The following is a 20,144-nucleotide window of genomic DNA, read 5'->3' as shown; positions in this document are numbered from 1 at the left end:
AATGAATTTAAAATAAAAATCATGCAATGGTGATCCAATAAACATCAAATTAGAGTATTTATCATATGAAATCATGCTAGAAAATGAATTTGAATGGTTAATCATGGATGATTGTTTCCATAGTAGTGGCACCACTTATAATGCTTAATGCATGGATGCAATAGTACAAATGGTGATTCATCTTGTCCCTTGTATATGAGCACAAATTGCATCGGAGAGCACAAGGCATGCTATGACCATGCCATTATAATCGTCAAACAAATATTATTCTCTCTGATCCATATTAAATTTTCATGATAGATGTGCTAAAACGAGTGTGGTTTTCTCTAGGTCAAGCTACATGGTGCTCCTTATCTTAGCCATCCATTTCTGTGTCACGATCCATGCAAGCATATTTGTTTTTTTTGTTTCTCTCAAACAAAACAACATATAAACTTCAAACTTCGGAGGACAACAAAACATTGTAACTACATTATGGGAAAAATATTTGGATTTTTTATGCATATTTAGAAATGTATAAAATAGTATTTTAGTCAAAATAATCTCATTTTTTATATTTAAGTCGGACCAAAAAATCTGAAAGTTTTTTCATGCATTGAAGTTCTGATGCATGTTTGACCTGCAAAGTTTGAAGTCCATATGTTGTTCATTTGAGAGAAACAAAAAAGAGAAATTTTCGAGTTGTAAGCTAGTTGTAGAGCACATATCTCAAAGCAATGTTGGAGCGGTGAGGATAAGGGGTTCCATGTAGCTCGAGCTCCACAAGACCTTTCTGTGCTAAAACAAGTATGTACTAAATCAGCAACAATTAGTTGTGCTAAAACATCGACAAATAATATGGATCAGAGGCAGTGGTCAAATTCTATTTGATATCAAGAGGCATGTAAATTTCAAGTAAGAATCACTACCGGAATCGCACCCTATGCCGACGGCCAGGGCCGTCGGCATAGCCATGACTAGCCGTCGGGTCAGGCCTATGCCGACGGCCCCCGTCGGCATAGGGCCGTCGGCAAAATATCCGTCGGCGTAGCCAGGATGACCGTCAGGATAGAAAAGCCGTCGGCATAGACCCTATCCCGACGGTGGCCGTACATCTATGCCGACGGCCCTGGCCGTCGGCAACGTCATCGCGTAACGGCGGCCGCCGTCAAGTGCTGCCCAATGGCTTCTCGCCACGTGGCGAGACGCCGTTCAGCATGGGCGTGTCTATGCCGACGGCCTAGCCGTCGGCTTAGTTTGAAATTATGCCGACGGCTAGGCCGTCGGCATAGACACGCCACGTGTCAGAAACTGGGCGCTCCTGGGGCAGGTCTATGCCGACGGTCTAGCCGTCGGCATAGTTTCAAACTAAGCCGACGGCTAGGCCATCGGCATAGACGTGCCACGTGTCGGCCACTGGGAGCTCACGCCAGGCCTATGCCGACGGCCAAACTAAGCCGACGGCTAGGCCGTCGGCATAGACGTGCCACGTGTCGGCCACTGGGAGCTCACGCCAGGCCTATGCCGACAGCCAGGCCGTCGGCATAGATTCTGTCCATTTTTTTTTCTTTTTTCTTTTTTATGTACACAGTATCACACAACAAATTGGCATCGCAAAGCATCACACATATAAGTATCATCACCACAAAGCATATAAGAATCTCACAAACAACAATAAGATAAGAAACATCACAAGCATACAAGTATCATAGCATCGAGAACAAGCATACAAGTATCATAGCATCGAGAAAGGCTTAAGCGCCAGGACGTCGAGCACCGCGGAGGTCGTCACCGCCAAGACTGCCGAAGCCCAGGTCGTCACTGCTAGCGGCAGCGCTACCGCCAAGACCGCCTCCACGTCCGCCTCCGCCTCCGTCTCCGTGGATCGGAGTGGTCGGGCTCCGTGTCTCGGGAGTGTTGCGAAGACCACCGCCAACGGTAGATGCACCTGTTCCCTGGATGTTGAAAGATATATTAACGGGATATAAGACTGTGTTGAAAGGCATGATATATTAACGGTAGATGCACCTGTTCTCCAAGAAGGCCTTTGCGGTTGCCTCCGGCTCCTCCGGTTCATTCTCTGAAGGTGTCGCATTTCCCGTTTCTGCAACAATGACATCATCTAGCATGTCCCTGACCCCGTCGTCCTCATATCCATCGATGCGTTGTCGCATCACCTCCTCTCTACCACGGTCCTGCTCGGCTATGTTTATCGGCGGCATGTCAAAGTTTGGCATATATCCGTGCGTGCGAAGGTGCTCACTCATGTCCGTCTGATTTCTACGGTGATGTCTGGCACATCTCGCACAGGGGCATGGTGGGATAATTCTCATTGGACGACGGAATATCTCCTTCAAATAGACATCGGTTTTCGCGATCCACTCCGATGTTACTCGATTCCGACGGATAAAACCACTGTACATCCACTGATTATCTGCCATTCTCTGCTTTTTTGCAAGCCACACAACATAATTAAGGATTCATTTAAACTAATCTCATCAAATTTTCAGTTTCTACCGCGTTTAATCCACCTACATCTCTAATAGGTAAAGATGGGTCCTAATCCCACCAGAGGATGTGTAGATTGAGTACGTTCTCCATTCTACCCCGTTCCGAGACAAAATTTCGGCAGCACCTCCCCGCTGTTCTCCAGATACACGTCTCGGCAAATAGCCGAGAGAATGTGCTCCGGAGAACAATGGGGAGGCGCCGCCGAAATCCTGTCTCGAAACGGGGTAGAACATGGAGAACATACCCAATCTACACATCCTCGGGCTGTCCGTGGAAAACGCTGGACAATCCAAAAGAGCTGCGGTGATAAATATGCAATTGAATGCATATTTATCGATGCAACCCTTTCGGACAGGAGACGCCTAGGTTACACCAGTTGACTTGAGAATGAAATCTAGTCACATGATTCGTAGCTCACCCTCGGCTGTAGAGGAAGTATTCGAATAGCAGACGGACGACCGGGGACCAACAGCTCCTACGCCGATCACTTCACCGAGATGGAACACCACAGAACCTGCACCGTGACAATAATTAAGTACATCACAATATATTCATCATCTATCATCATGTAACAATCATCGAAGCATAAAAAAATCATCATCATCATCGTCATTTACCATGATCCAACAATCATCATCATTTATCATCTCTTCCGCAAAAAAAATGGAAATCTATCATCATCATCATCTAAAAATTATCAAGGCATAAAAAAAGCATTATCATCTATCATCAACATCATCATCTATCATCATTAACATCATAATCTAACATCATCAACATCATCAACATCATCATCTATCATCTAATTTTTTTGCATTTCTCACATTTCTAACTATCATCAAATCATCTACCATCTAACTATCATCATACATAATGCATCCATCCATCTAACCATCCATCTAATTACATAACTATGAACAAAAACTTAATTCACAAAAAACATTGCTATAGAGAGGGAGGGAGGGAGGGAGCTCACCATGGGGGAGGGCCGGCTCGGGTGGGGGGGGGGGAGGGCAGGCACGGGCGATGGAGGACCCGCGGCCGGAGTCGAGCCCTTGCGTGCCGGTGCGGGCGCGGACAGCGGCGACACAGGGCGGGTGCGGACGGGGCGGCGTGGGGCGGGGAGGCGCGGGGCGGGGAGGACGTCGGGGCGGGCGCGGACGGGGCGGCACGGGGCGGGGCGGGACGTCGGGGCGGCACGGGGGCGGGGAGGACGACGGGGAGGCGCGGGGCGGGCAGGACGGCGGTGCGGGTCGGGAGGACGGCGGCGCGGCGCGGGTCAAGGCGGGGACGACGGCGGCGCGGCACGGGGAGAGGGTGGTGGCGGCGGTTGGAGGAGAGGAGATGTGCAGCGAGTGGAGGAGAGGAGGGCGTCGACGGCGCGGAGAGGGTGGCGGCGGCAGTTGGGTCAGGGTGCGCGAGGAGAAAAATGAGTGGAGGAGGAGGGCCGGGGTGTGGAGGATAAGGTGGCCCTATGCCGACGGCCAGGCCGTCGGCATAGGAGTGGTCCCACATGGCAGCGAGAGGGCCATCGAGTGGATAAGGTGGCTCTATGCCGACGGCCTAGGAGGCCTATGCCGACGGCATAGCCGTCGGCATAGATGGCAACTACTTTTTTTTTGAAAAAATAGTCCCACCTCGCCGAGGGAAAAGCAATTTGACCTGTTTAAATAGTTCACTAATCCATACGTTATAAGCTCCGGTATTCATTAGACTTATATGAAGAAAATGGACAACTGTTGTGAACTTTTCAGTGCTCGGGCACCGGGCGTGCCCGCGCAGCCGGCCCGGTGCCCGAGCACTAAAAGGTTCACAGCAATTGTACATTTTCAATGATGAATACCGGAGTTTTTAATCAATTCAATTATTACATTTTTTTTAGATTCTTAGTTTACCGTCTGTATGGGACCCGGCACCTTGAGGGGGAAACGGACGCGGGTTAGGCGGGACGGGGGCCCTGGGGGGTAGCAATGCCACCCGAGCGTCGCACCGGGCCCTCATACATGCGGGGTGGTGTGGTGGCATGTCCCAAGAGGTGGCACACGTCTCCGGGGTGTGCCCCCATCCAAGTGACGGCGGCACTGCCTTGCGTGCAGGGGGCACACCGCGGAGCCCCAAGACGGGCGTCTAAGCATGCCTGAACACTTTCACATATGCATCGGGACCCATGCGATGTTTCGGTGACATAGCTACACCCCGAATCCCCCCACCAACTAGAATTCCCTCCGTGTCGACCGTTTCCCCCCTCCGTGACACGGCGATAGCGACGTTCGTAACTGGGGGCAATCGATATACAATCAGGGTATGTTTTTTTAGATAAGGCATAATTATCTTATGCAAAAACAAAAACTAAAATAAAGTAAAAATGAGACAATAAAGTAAAAATAAAAAAATAGTATGCCGACGGCGAGGCCGTCGGCATATCTGTGCACACACGGAGGTGCAGTCCCACGGATCGATGACGTGACATAGCACACGGATCGATGACGTGGCAGAGGGGTATGGGCCAGGTGTATGCCGACGGCATACGCCGACGGCCACCGTTACCACCTGTCGGCGTAGGCTCAACGTCGTCAAACGGTCAGCGCTGACGGCAAGGGCTATGCCGACGGCCGCTCCTATGCCGACGGGCCCCGTAGGCGTACCTCGAGCGGTCCCGACGGCCTCGTATATGCCGACGGCCCCGTCGGCATATATGGATTTATGCCGACGGCTTTTCTACGCCTACGGCCTGCCCTTGGCCGTCGGCATAGCTGCATTTATGCCGACGGGTGCCGTCGGCATAGATTTGGCCGTCGGCAAACCAAGTTTTTCTGGTAGTGAATAGGAGTGCGGCGTTAGGGCATTTCTAACTGATCCACTATTCTATGTCATTATAAGGGAGGATAAATTTGGTTATCCTCCCTTACGGCACACCTAACCAAACCCCTATCCTGAATACTGGAGGAAAATTTATCCTCCCCGCCGAAAATCCCTCCCGATATCCCTAAATATCCTCCATCCCGCTGCAACCGAGTAAAAGTTGCTGCCTCTCTTTCTCCCACCCACTCGGCGCCTTGCCTCCCGGTGCCGGCACCAAGCCCCGCCGCCGCCACCGATGACGGTCCTTTCGCCTGAAATGGATAGCCCAGACACTACCATCGCCCCGCCATCGTCTTTTCACCGCCGGAAACCATCCACGCGCTGCTGCTTTGCGGCGAAGAAAGGTTTGTGGATGAAAAAACCCAGCGGGTTCAAACTCCTTTTCCAACCGTGGTAATAGCCTCCGGGGTGGCGACCGCCTCTCTGGCAACGGCCCGCCGCTCCCGCCGCAACATCCAAGAACTTTTCATGCATAGGATCACAAAGTTCGCCCACAAGTCCTTCACATTGCAAGATTGCTACAAAGTGCTATGCAAGAACGAGAAGTGGATCCAAAGAATCGTGGAGATCACTCCAAAGAGATCAAGGTTGAGCATATCCATCGAGGAGGAGGACAAAGTTGACGAAGATGCCAACAATAGACCGGAAGGTAACAAGGTTGCTAAAAAAAGAAAGAAGAGAAATGCATTCGGTGGCACTTACGAAGAACTTGTGGCCATGATCGAGAGCAAGAAGGTGTTGGAAGCCGAATGGAAAGAAGAGAAGATGGTGAGGTGGAATGAGCTCAGGGTGTTGTAGGATGAGAAATGGAAGGCCAAGTTGGCGGCCGAAGAGAGGAAGTTGAAGGCGTAGGAGCGTAGGCTTGCACTTGAGGAGGAAAGGATCCATGATGCCAAGAAGGCCGAAGAACGTGCTATCATGTTCATGAATCCAAACACAATGGATGAAACTGCACAAACGTATTGGGAGCTCTCTCGTGGAGAGATCTTGGAAGCCTCTCTTTGGAATGTTGGTGGTGGCCGAAGCGGTGGTGGTGGTGGTGGTGATGGTCGTGATGGTGGTGGTTAAGGGGTTGGTCGTGTTGATGGTGGCCGAGAGGATGGTGGTGGTCATGGTGGCTGAGAGGATGGTGGTGGTGATATCTTCTCCGAGGACCTTGTTTGAGTGGTGGTGGTGGTGGAGGTGATGGTGTATGCCATTAGTTGGCTCGATCCGCAACATATACATGCTATGTTTGTGGTGATTTTGGATGAAATATTGTATTTGAAGTGATGTCTTTCGGGTGAACTTTGCAAGTTTTAATTTGAAAAACGCGATAATTTGAAACGTTGTGCTATGCATATTTTAATTTGAATGTTTTTAAGATATATATTGTGTAGCGTTTCAAGTTCATGCGACTAGGACACAAAATCTACACAATTTTATTTTTGCTCCACTATGTATAGGGTATCGACTAGGTGCAGCTACCGTTTTTCCTCCACTAACTTTACTCCGCCGGATCCTCCCTTAACTTTTAGTGTATCGGTTAGAAATACCCTTAGCACGCACAAGCTATCTTCCTCGAGCCTTCCTTTCTTAGTTAATTTGGCCGTCCAGCTACTAATGCATCACAATGGCCATTAGTATTAGATTAAGTTAGCTATGTGAAACATGCACCAACTTGCGTTGATTATATTGTATAGTCAGCCGTTGTGGGTATTGGATTCATCGGCGTCTTCTCACCGAACTGCCACCACAAACGCCACCTTGATCACAAATGCAGTCTCCGACACCAAATGTCAATTCATGCCTTATATCGCTGCTAATTCCATGACTCTGCCAGATCGAGAAAGGGAAGATGTATGTCTCTCTTTCTTCTTATTTAGTCGCCCAACAAGAACCTTTTGCACCTATGGCTCGACAACACGAGGAAAAAAGAATACTTGGGCGCAGCGTGAACCAGCACGCTTCTGGAATATAAGGAAACTAGCAGTAGTGGACACTAAGGAGTCGACCGAACCGAGTTTAAAAATTAGATTATTGCAACATAACTAACCTACTTGACAGAAACGCACTTGGCTTCATCATGGCCGAAGACTCCGGTTTGCCACGGGGCAGCTCTCACTCTTTTTGAGGCTTCCTCTTAGGTCTGTGGCTTGTTCTTCTGACCGAGCGGCATCCCCTTCCCCTTCTTCTTAGGCTGCCCCTGGATCTCCTTAGTCTGCACGGATTTGAAACTGTGTGCTGCCTGACGTTGCATGGGCCTGTGGCACAGATTTGAGCTGTGTACTGCCTGGCGTTGCACTTGCGGCTGTCACAGATTTCAACTGCGGATGGCCTGACCATGTACTGCCTAACGACACAGGTGTTTTTCTGCTCATGGCGCGATCTGCTTCTATTCTTCTTACTATCCTTCTTCTCCAGCGAAGTGGCAGAGGCGAGGAGGATGTGGTGCTCACTTGGCTACGGTTGGGTTGAGGAAGCATGTGCCAAGGGCAGCATATATATAGGAGGGATGGAGAAGGTCTTGGGAAAGCGCTCCAGCCGGACGACGCGCTTTCCCGGAGGAGCATGGTTTGGTGGCGTTGCCGGTGCTACTGTTAGTCGGTCTCTTTTGTCACTGAGGGATGGGTATGCTGTTGGGTCAGTGGTCGTGGGCTCGTGGCCGCTGCTGCGTTGGTCTTCGTTTTTTCTCCACCTCCTCCTTACACAACTAAGTACATACTTCAGAATAAGCGTTGGTGGTTTAAGTTTTGGTAGCACCACGCCGAACGGCTTGTCAGTTGTTGGTCACATATATGCATGTACTATACGTCGTGCATCATTGTCGTAGTAAGTATACACGCCGTTGCCGTTGCATGAGGTGTTTATGTAGAGCTGGAGTTTTGATTAGCTAAACCGATTGTACATTGTAATCATTTGCGACCGATCTTGTATACATGTTTGTATATGAGTTGGAAGTCAACTTGAGCAACGGGGGACAAGAAAGCTATTTACTCAGACCTTATGAGGTAGAAGGTTTTTCAATGGAATTCTTCAGTTATCATGGCTCGTTGACTATTGGTTTTTGAGTGTTTGCTGCCTAAATTCCAAACATCCGATGGCAGGCCAAAAATATTTCAATCTTCTCACCCATACTATGGTTTGGGCCTCTATCTTGTGGTGCCCACATGCTGACATGTTATATCTTTTTGCGAAAATGATCCAGATCTTTTATCAAAGTTCACCAGAACTACAAAGCATCTCAAACATAATAAAAATTACATCGAGATTCCGAGACCGCCGAATGACCATTACCATTGTCAGAATGAGCCGCCGACGCACCGTTGTCGCCGCTCTCATACCGGAGTTGACTTGACCTTGTCGACGACAGCTGGGAAGTCTTCGTGTACGTGCCCCTAAGGAACAGCGCCCTAGAGCAGCAGTCATCGTCGTTGAACCCCTGAATATATATGAAACACCTGACACTGAATTTCGCCACATGACAAGAAGCCCTGACCTCATCGCCGCAAGGAATCTACGCTGGAGCTCCGTCGACTGCGTCCAGATGGACGAACTCGAGGAGGATCGAAGCCCGGAAGACAAACTCGAAGAAGAAGCGCTGCCATCCGTCCGAGTGCTGCACCTACGAGGACTAAAAAAACCTAACCTAAACTACTAACCGGAGCTTAGGCACCGGGATTCCTCTCTCTTCCACCAGTCGCCGGAGCAATAGGTAGAGGGAAGGCGAATTCACGGGCTCACTGGTGAAGTCTGGAGGGGAGAGTTTACCCTAGCCGCCAAGGGATAGGGGAGGGAGAGAGAAACCCTAGACATGTTATATTTAGAGTTAGACCATGTGCCACTACAGGAAACCAGACGTTTCCCACAGGTTAATTCAACTTTTGGACCCACATGTCATACATAGTTCATTATATTCATGTTATATTTACAGTGGAACTATGTATCAATACGAGACATATGTTCCACCATTTCGACCAATCTGTGTTGTTGATTTCTTTCGTTTCAGTGTACTTCATGCATGTCTTTTAACATACCTTCAAAGAATCCCAGCTGATCTATTCTTGTTGCTTATGTCAAGCTAACATGAAAGGATCTTTTTCTACTATTTTAATAACTAGCAAAGTGGCCTGCTCGATACGCGGGCAAGAATTTAGAAATTAGAATAAGAAGAAAATATTATCTCATTTCTCTAAAGAAAAATTCAAACCAAATGTGACGGCATTTATAAATATAAGACATAGTTTTTCATTAAGTATGTTTTTCTTGATATATAAATATATATGCTATCCGTTATCATTTGCCATAAGCGGGAAACATATTATTCATCAATTTATTTGTTCTTTAAATTAAAATGATAATAACCCTAGTTTAAAGGCCATTCATATTTTTTTGTCTTGGTTTTTGTCATAAATACCAATATTTTTTAATGCTCCATAAATCAATGCCATCCCCAAGAATCTAACAACTTCTACAAGTAAATGTGTATTTGTAATTCCGTTGTCTATCAATTCAACCATGACTAAATTGGATACAACGCGCTTTCCCGGAGGAGCATGGTTTGGTGGCGTTGCAGGTGCTACTGTTAGTCAGTCTCTTTTGTTTTGTTTTGTAGAGTAGATATGTATATTCAATAAGTTTGTCATTGAGGGATGGGGTATGCTGTTGGGTCAGTGGCCGTGGGCTCGTGGCCGCTGCAGCGTTGGTCTTCGTTTTTTCTCCACCTCCTCCTTATACAACTACATACTTCAGAATAAGCGTTGGTGGTTAAGTTTTGGTAGCACACGCCGAACGACTTGTCAGTTGTTGGTCATATATATGCATGTACTATACGCCATGCATCATTGTCGTAGTAAGTATACACGCCGTTGCCGTTGCATGAGGTGTTTATCTAGAGCTTGAGTTTTGATTAGCTAAACCTATTGTAAACTGTAATCATTTGCGACCGATCTTGTATACATATTTGTATATGAGTTGGAAGTCAAGTTGAGCAACGGGAGACAAGAAAGCTATTTACTCAGACCTTATGAGGTAGAAGGTTTTTCAAAAAAAATTCAATGGAATTCTTCAGTTAGCTTGGCTCGTTCCCCGCAAAAAAAAAAGCTTGGCTCGTTGACTATTGGTTTTGGGGTGTTTGCTGCCTAAATTCCAAACATCCGATCGCGGGCCAAAAATATTTGAATCTTCTCCCCTAAAAATGATGGGACCCATACTAAGGTGTGGGCCTCTATCATGTGGTGCCCCCATGCTGACATGTTATAACTTTTTGCGAAAATGATCCAGATCTTTTGTCAAAGTTCACCGGAACTACAAAGCATCTCAAACATAATATAAATTACATCGAGATTCCGAGACTATGGAATGACCACTATCGTTGTCAGAATGAGCTGCCGACGCGCCGCTGTTGCCGCTCTCATACTGGAGTCGACTTGACCCTGTCGACAACAGCCAGGAAGTCTTCGTCCACGTGCCCCTAAGGAACAGCGCCCTGGAGCCGCAGTGATCGTCGTTGAACCCTTGAATATATCTGAAACACCTGACACCAAATTTCACCACATGAAAAGAAGCCCTGACACCACCGTCGCAAGAATACGGCATGCATCTACGTCGGAGCTCCATCAACTGCGTCCAGATGGACGTACTCGAGGAGGATCGAAGCGCGGAAGATAAACTCGAAGAAGAAGCGCTGCCATCCACCCGAGCGCTGCACCTACGAGGACAAAAAAGCCAAACCTAAACTACTAACCGGAGCGTAGGCACCGGGATTCCCCTCCCTGCCACCGGTCGTCGGAGCAATAGTTAGGGGGAAGGCGAATTCACTGGTTCGCCGGTGAAGTTTGGAGGGGAGAGTTTACCCTAGCCGCCAAGGGATAGAGGAGGGAGAGACAAACCATAGACATGTTATATTTAGAGGTAGACCATGTGCAACAAACAGGAAACCGGATGTTTCCCCACAGGTTAAGTCAACTTTTGGACCCACATGTCATCCATAGCTCATTATAATCATGTTATATTTAGAGTGGAACTATGTATCAATACGAGACATAATTGCCACCATTTTGACCAATCCGTGTTGTCGATTTCTTTCATTTCAATTTAATTCATGCATGTCTTTTAACTTATCTTCAAAGAATCCCAGCTGATCTATTCTTGTGGCTTATGTCGAGCTAACATGAAAGGATCTTTTTCTACTATTTTAATAACATAATACTAGATAGAAGTTGCCCGTTAGTAAATTTAGGTTCAGTTGCACATATAGATGGGTTGGACAATAATAAAGTTACTAACTTATACAATATTCCGTGGTCGGCGTCCATTAGAGGTATAGCTTGCACTGACAGACCATATTACGACACCGTTCAGTGGCCTTATCTCTTTGAGTGACGGATTTTATTGTCATTCATCTACGTTAAGTACTGCCTCTATCTCATAATTTTTGCTGTGGTTTTAGTTAAATTTGAACTAAAACCAGGACAAAAATTGTGCAACGGAGGGAATAGTATTTCCCCTAGTTTCTCACCAGAATTTCAACATATTAAGACAACAAATCACACATTTTTATTCCGAACAAATGCATTGCATTACACATTAGCCCTATAGATATTCATCCTACACTTCAAAGTTTAAGTTGCTTTTGAAAAATCCCTACATCTGAGACCCGAAATGCCAAGGCTCAATTACGGAGGTATTCTTGAAAGCATACTAATTACGTTAAGCCCCAATCGTAATTCTCAGTTGCCATGATGCGAGAGGACCACGAGGACTGCCACCTTTATCACGGAAGCAGGCCCCCACGCCGCCGCCAGACCGCAGCCATGGGCCAAGCACCAACCCACCCAGATCCAGATCCAGGTCAGGGGGATCAACACCTCCACGCGCTGCAGCACGTGGGCCGCCACCACCATCCTCCCGCCGCCCCCAGGCACCTACAACCTGAGGGGATGGGCGCAACACCGTCAGCCGCCGCAAGAGCCGCCAACATCGCGGTAGCTGGCCAGGGACAACAGAGGCCCGCCGCCGCCAGATCCGCGCAAGCTTTGCGCGACGAAGACCATGGGGCGGCGGTGAGGCGAGCGGGAGCATGGAGAAGGCCTTTAGCGGGCGTGAATTCGCCACCTCCCGAGTCGCCTCGGGGAGGACGACGTGGGGCTGGGGGTTGGCAGACTGATGGATGGTGAATCCATGGGCTGATTGTTCGAGCCTGGAGGGGATGAGGACTTCGTCCTAGCCATCACTGAGCAGGAGGAAAAGACATGGAAATAGTTTTTTAATGTCACCATGATCAGCAACGCAAGCTCTTATACAAAGTAGCAATTTAGGGCCTTATATCACGGCTAACAAATATTGCAGGAAACTGACTGAACAGTAGAAACATGCATGTGGCAATTTCCTTTTATTCGGTCCACAAAAAGAAGGTGCCACACCACTCGACAACACAAGGGAAAAAATCAGGCTCTGGTGCTTTGGTTTCCAATGAGATGTCAATGAATTTCAGTAATTACAGTCGACAACGAAATATTTACCTTTTGATCAAAATGTTTCAGTCATTTCAGTGAAACTCAAATAAATTTTAAAATATTTGTTTTAATTTTTTTTGGGTTCAGTTACAAGTGAATGTTTAGGTGATTTGTCAGAAATGCAAACCCATTCACCACCACAAACGCCACCCTGACCACGAATGCAGAGTCAGACAACAAATACCAATTCCATGCCTTATATCTCTGCTAACAAATATTGTAAGAAACTGGATGAACGCAGGGAACATGTATGTCACTTTTTTTTTCCTTTAATTCATTCACCCAACAACAACAACTTGCCGATCGACTCGACAACACAACTACACAAAGGAGAAAAAGGTTTACTTAGCCACAACGTGAACCAGCACCTGGCCTACATGCAAACTAGCTATGAACTCCAAGCGGTCAATCTAACAGAGTTTACAAAATGAATTCTTGCAACAAAAACTCACATGACAGAAACGCACTTAATTAACTTCACCGTGGCCAGATGACATTGATCGCAGTGCAGCTGGACACGTTGCTGCTCTCATCCTTTTTAAGGCTACCTCTTAAACAACCTTTGGTTCATCTTAGACGCTGCAGGCGCTGGCTGATTCGTCTTCGATGACTGCTGCTTCGTCTTAGACGGCCCAAACATCGCCTGCTGTGTCTTTGGCAATGCCCGATTCGCCATCTTAGAAGTCATCTTCATGGGACTACTGCGTACCATGGCGGGATATTCTTCCTCTTCTTCTTCTTTTTTTGGCCAAGCGATGTGAGGTGAGCTGGGTGCAGTGTTTGCTTTGTTCGAGTTGGGTTGAGGAAACCTGCAGCAACGGCTGCGTGTATATATAGGAAAACCGCTCCGGATGGACGACGCGCTTCCTCCGCCGAGAATGGTTTGGTGGTGTTGCCAGTCAGTCCCTTCTGTTTTGGGGAGTATATATGTGTATCCAGTGCATTCTTATTGACAGATGGATGCATCTATTTCCTTTTATTCAGTTGCCCAACAACAACCTGCCCATGGCTGGACAACACAAGGGAAAAACACTTTTACTTGGCCGCAACGTGGACTAGCACGCTTCTGGCCTACATGCAGACTCGAATGAACCGAGTTTACAAATTAACATATTGCAACATAAACTAGTGTACTTGACACAAACACACTTAACTTCGCCATGGTCGGACGACATCGGAGATATGTGGACGGGCAGCTGCTCTCACCATTTTGGAGGCTTCATCTCTTTGTTTTTTTAGGCTACAATTTACTTATCTTCTCTTGTGAGTCAGAATCCGGTTATTCTTATTCGGTTTCTTCTCCTCCTCCACATGGCTTGTTACTTGTTGTTAGTCACATATATTAGCTCGCTCCCTTCCCTATCTCTCGCCTGTAACTTCCCCCTGTCCGGATACTCCTTTGGTAATCAATAAAAAGAGAAAATTATTCAAGTGGGGGGCTTTGCGACCCCCCCCCCCCCCCCCCCCTCTCCCCTGCCAGTGACCTTCAAAAAAAGAATGTATGCATGTACTGTACGCCATGCATCATTGATGTAGTAACTATACACGCCGTTGCCGTTGCACGAGTTGTTCAGGTACATGTTGAGTTTGGATTAACTAAACCGATTGTAATCATGTCGGACTGATCTTGTATCGGGTTGGTTTGTCGAGTTGAGAAACGGGTGACAAGAGAGCTACTTACCCAAGTTCAGACAGACCTCGTGAGGTAGAAAGTTTCGCCATTCTTTTCAATGGCATCCTTCAGTTATTATTGCTGGTTGTCTATTGGTTTTTGAGTGTTCGCCTAAATTCCAAACTTCATGGTGGACAAAAGTATTCCACCACCGTTTCTAATCATCAAAACAAACACTATTTCTAATTTACAGATGGATGCGGTTGGGTCAGTGGTCGTGGTCGTCGCCGCGTTGCTCTTCAAGTCTTCATATCTCCTCCTCCTCCTTATAGTACAATGTATATTAGAATTAGCGTTAGGTGAAGTTTAGGTAGCAGACGGCTATTAGAGTATGGTTGATGTCCTTGTCCTGTTTGTTAATATGCATCTCACACAATCAGGTCCATTCATACAAAGCATGCCCCAGCACTGAGTTACAATAAATCAGATTAAGATATCTTGCAATCATACTATAATCATACACGCATTTGATTTTTATGCAAATTCTTTCTTTGACCTACTACGACCAACAACTACCGGCCAGAACCATTTTCTATCATTCCAAAACAAAACGAGCTAGCAGAAGCAAGAACCAAGTGTTGGGCTAAGTTGTCCCTCCACATGGAGGTGTGTTGGCAGCCCAACATCAGCCCATAAGTCCAACACATGTCAGCCGTTGATCTTCGCTGCATCCAACGGTTAAGAGTGCTTTCAAGGGAAGTGAAGCAAGGAGAAAACCCTAGCCACTCCACCCTTGCTGGTGGTGGCTATCATTCGTGAGAGTGAGAGAGATAGCACACAAGAGAAAACCCAACCTGAGAGAGAGGAAGAAGAAGAAGCAGAGGTTATGTCCAGATTTGCTGCATCTGACTAGACAGTGTTCAAGCTGGTGGTTGGAGGCTCAAACGTGCTTGGATCGACCCCAAACTTGGTGAGCTCGTTTCTTACTTTGAGTACTTCGATCTGGTTAGCTGGTTTGAGGATTGGGTCAGTGGAGCATCAAACTTGAGAGTGGTTTTGTCAGCTTGACTGCTGCAGTTTCAGAACATAGTAGTTTTGGGAGACGGACAGTTTGGGTAGGCAAACGATGTCGGATTGAGCTGAAATTTTAAGGGGATCTCTAGAACTCGTGTGTCTACTTGTTTGCCAAATTTGGTGCTGTTTGGTTCAGCGGTTTAAGAGCCGTTTGCAAAACACTGAAGGGTATAGAAGCTGTGTAAACTCTGTTTTGCTGAAATCTTGTTTCTTGTAGTTGTTGTTGCTGTTGCCGGTTGGCAACGTGTAGAGTGTATTGTAAATCTCTCTAGAGGTTCTAGAGCAGACTTTGTACTCATCATTCTCATAGTGAAGTTGCGTGGACCGGTCGGTCCACAGCCGTGGTTTTTTACTCCTCAAGTTGAGGAGGTTTTTTCACGTTACATCCTGTGTCACATGTGCATGTTGTTTGTGTTATTCCGCTGCTTACTGTTGGATTATGGATGGGCTTAGGCCCATATAAGACAATAATCCCTGGTTAATCTCTAAGGCCCATGCATGTGTACCGCAAGTGATGGGAAGTGTGAGAAGTTTAGTACCATACTGCTACAGTAAGAAGAGTGAGACCTCTTTATAAGGCCTGCTCCATCACTTGCTATTGGGACCTTGGGAATAGGAGCTGTACACGCGCGCTCCTCCTCCTCCTCCGCCCGCCTCGCCTCGTCACCACGCGCGCGCGCGCCACGAGTCGCTTACGGAAGCGCCACTATCCAAGACGTTGGACCGTGGGCCTGGCCCAGGCCCATCTACCTGACGGCCTATATAAGAAGGCGCTGGCCAGTGGAGTGAACCCTAACTCAGTTCACTCACTCCCTCTCGTACAACCCTAGCCGTCATCTACTGTTCCTCTCAGTGTGCTGCCTCCGGCGATCCCATCCCGACAACCGCGTGCATGGTTGGTCGGGAGAGCAGGTGCCTCTGGAACCCTGTCGTTCGAGATCCTGCCCGGGAGAACGGTAATAAGGTTTTTGGGGAGCGTCTCGACGCGACTGCTCCCGATCTGTCCCCATCTCCGTCCGCCTCTGCTTCCACTACTTCCCCTGCATCGACACCATGGCCGCCGCCGCCGCCAAGAAGAAGGCTATGGACGCTGCCGCGGCTGCTACTGCCGACGCCGCGTTGGCCTGGCCAACCGGAGGGTATGATCTGTTCATCCCTCGTTTACTCGTACTTGTACTAGCCGTATATGTGCTGCTCATAGATGGTTCGCTTCTATGTTCTGTGCGTGCTAGTATGCTTAGGTATCGCTACGAGATGCATACCTTTTATGCCATGCTTATTGTATACTCGTGGATTAGTCTAATCGGAAAAGTGCTAATATTTCCAACAATCCAAAAACCTTATTTCAGGCACTTTTCGATTCAAGGCTTTGCTGCTACTCTGAAACCGGAAAAGTTTACCGGGACGCATTTTAAGCTTTGGCAGACTAGGACCACCTTGTGGCTCACAGCGATGACCATGTTCTGGGTTGGTGCTGTGCCCCCCCACAGAAACGATTGCTCCTGAACAGGAGAAGGCGTTTAGGGAGGCAACTACCATCTTTCTGGGAGCCGTTCTTACTATGATCGGAGACAAGCTTGTGGACGCATATCTCCATATGTCTGTTGCCAAGAATTTGTGGGATGCGCTCGAAGCTAAATTCGGCGCAACCGATGCTGGAAGCGAGTTGTATGCTATGGAGCAGTTCCATGATTACAAAATGGTTGATAACCGTTCTGTATTGGACCAGGCCCATGAGATACAATGCATCGCTAAGGAGCTCGAGCTCCTGAAGTGTGAGTTACCGGAAAAGTTTGTCGCGGGTTGCATTATTGCAAAACTCCCTCCTGGATGGAGGAACTTTGCTACTTCTCTCAAGCACTTGAGACATGAATTCTCTGTCGAGGATGTCATCAGTCATCTCAGTGTTGAGCAGAACTCGAGAGCAAAGGACTCACACGTAAAAGGAGCAGAGGGTTCTTCTAGCGCCAATGTGGTGTGGAAAAACTTCCACAAGTTCAAGGGAAAGTACTCTGTCCAGCAGAATACTACCTTTAAGAAGAAGGGTAAGAAGAAAGACAAAAAGAGAGATGGCTGCTTTACTTGTGGTTTAGAGGAAGATTGGGCAAACAAGTGCCCAAACAAGTACAAGAAGCCATCACAGGCATCTGGGTATGGTAATCTGTTTACCATACTTTCAGTTTGTCAGTCCACCGATTGGTGGGTTGACACTGGGGCCAATATTCATGTGTGTGCTGATGTGTCTTTGTTTTCTTCTTACAAGGTCGCACGAGATTGTTCCGTCCTGATGGGGAATGGCTCGCATGCTTCTGTTCATGGTCTTGGCACGGTAGATCTGAAGTTTACTTCAGGAAAGATCGTGCAACTGAAGAACGTGCAGCATGTCCCCGCCATAAAGAAGAATCTCGTTAGTGGCTCCCTTCTATGTAAAGAAGGGTTTAAGTTAGTATTTGAGTCTAACAAAGTAGTCGTATCTCGTTATGGACTATTTGTTGGAAAAGGATATGATTGTGGTGGTTTGTTCCGCCTTTCCCTGGAGGATTTCTGTAATAAAGTCGTGAACCAAATTCATTCCAATGTGAACAAATGTGAGGTTTGGCATTCACGTCTTTGTCACATAAATTTCGGTTGTATGACATGGCTAGCTAAGATGAATCTAATCCCGAGTTTCACTTTAGCCAAAGGCTCTAAGTGCCATGCGTGTGTGCAAGAAAAGCAACGTCGTAAGCCTCACAAGCCTGCGAAGGAGAGACACCTGGCACCACTAGAGCTCATACATTCAGATCTCTGTGAGATGAATGGTGTGTTGACTAAAGGTGGAAAGAAATACTTCATGACTTTGATTGATGATTCCACTAGATTCTTTTATGTGTATTTGTTAAATACAAAGGATGAGGCTCTACACTACTTTAAAATCTATAAGGCTGAAGTTGAGAACCAACTTGAGAAGAAAATAAAACGAGTCCGGTCTGATAGTGGTGGAGAGTACTTTTCTAGTGAGTTTGATTTATTCTTTGCAGAACATGGTATTATTCATGAGAGGACGCCTCCGTATTCACCCCAGTCAAACGGGGTTGCCGAATGGAAAAACCGTACTCTAACCGATTTGGCTAACGCCATGTTAGATACATCGGGTTTATCCAAGGCATGGTGGGGGGAGGCTATATTGACATCATGTCATGTCCTAAATAAAGTTCCAGCAAAGGATAATGAGACTACTCCCTATGAGCAATGGGAAAAGAAAAGAACTACACTCTCTTACTTGCGCACTTGGGGCTATTTGGCGAAAGTCAATATGCCGATCCCCAAAAAGCGTAAGCTTGGTCCGAAGACCGTGGACTGTGTTAATTTGGGATACGCTAAGAATAGCGTTGGCTATAGATTTCTAGTAGTGAAATCTGAGGTACCTGACCAGAAGGTCGGTACAATTATAGAGTCTAAGGATGCTACATTCTTTGAGGATATTTTTCTCATGAGAGATATGCAAAGCACTTCTAGACTGGAATCTGATGAGACTCCTGAACCTGCCATTCCGATGGAATACTATGAACACAAAAGTGATGAAAGTTCCACGGAGGATGACGAGGAAGCTCCTGTTAGGAGCAAGAGACAAAGGACTGCAAAGTCTTTTGGTGATGATTTCCTCGTGTACCTCGTGGATGATGACACTCCCAGTTCCACTTCAGAAGCTTATGCATCTCCGGATGCTGACTACTGGAAGGATGCGGTCCGTAGCGAGATGGATTCCATCTTGGCTAACGGGACATGGGAGATCACTGATCGTCCTTATGGTTGTCAACCATTGGGATGTAAGTGGGTGTTCAAGAAGAAGCTTAGGCCCGATGGTACTGTTGAAAAGTACAAGGCAAGGCTTGTGGCCAAGGGTTATACACAGAAAGAAGAAGAGGATTTCTTCGACACTTAGTCACCTGTGGCTAGACTAGCAACCAGTCGAGTGCTACTCGCTTTGGCTGCCTCGCATGGTCTTCTCGTTCATCAGATGGACGTTAAGACGACCTTCCTTAACGGAGAGCTAGAAGAGGAAATTTACATGCAACAGCCAGATGACTTTGTAGTAAATAGTAGGAAAGAAAGGTGTGCAAGCTAGTGAAATCCTTGTATGGCTTGAAACAAGCGCCTAAGCAATGGCATGAGAAGTTCAACACTACTCTGAAGTCTGCTGGCTTTGTTGTGAATGAAGCTGACAAATGTGTATATTATCGCTATGGTGGGGGCGAAGGAGTTATACTTTGTCTGTATGTCGATGACATACTGATATTTGGGACCCACCTCAAAGTCATTGAGGAGGTCAAGGCTTTTCTATCTCATAACTTTGAGATGAAAGACCTCAGCGTGGCTGATGTTATCTTGAACATCAAGCTACTGAGAAATTCTGAGGGTGGAATTACACTTTTGCAATTCCACTATGTTGAGAAGATTTTGAGCCATTTTGGATATTCGGACTGCAAACCTTCTGCAACACCATATGATCCTAGCGCGCGGATTCGAAAGTTCGAAGGCACGGCTATAGATCAATTGAGATATTCTCAAGTGGCTGGTTCACTGATGTACCTAGCATGTGCTACTCGTCCTGACATCTCATTTGATGT

The sequence above is a fragment of the Triticum aestivum genome, chromosome 7D (genome assembly GCF_018294505.1).
Source record: "Triticum aestivum cultivar Chinese Spring chromosome 7D, IWGSC CS RefSeq v2.1, whole genome shotgun sequence".
In the NCBI taxonomy this organism is placed as follows: domain Eukaryota; kingdom Viridiplantae; phylum Streptophyta; class Magnoliopsida; order Poales; family Poaceae; genus Triticum; species Triticum aestivum.
This window is presented reverse-complemented; position numbering follows the sequence as displayed.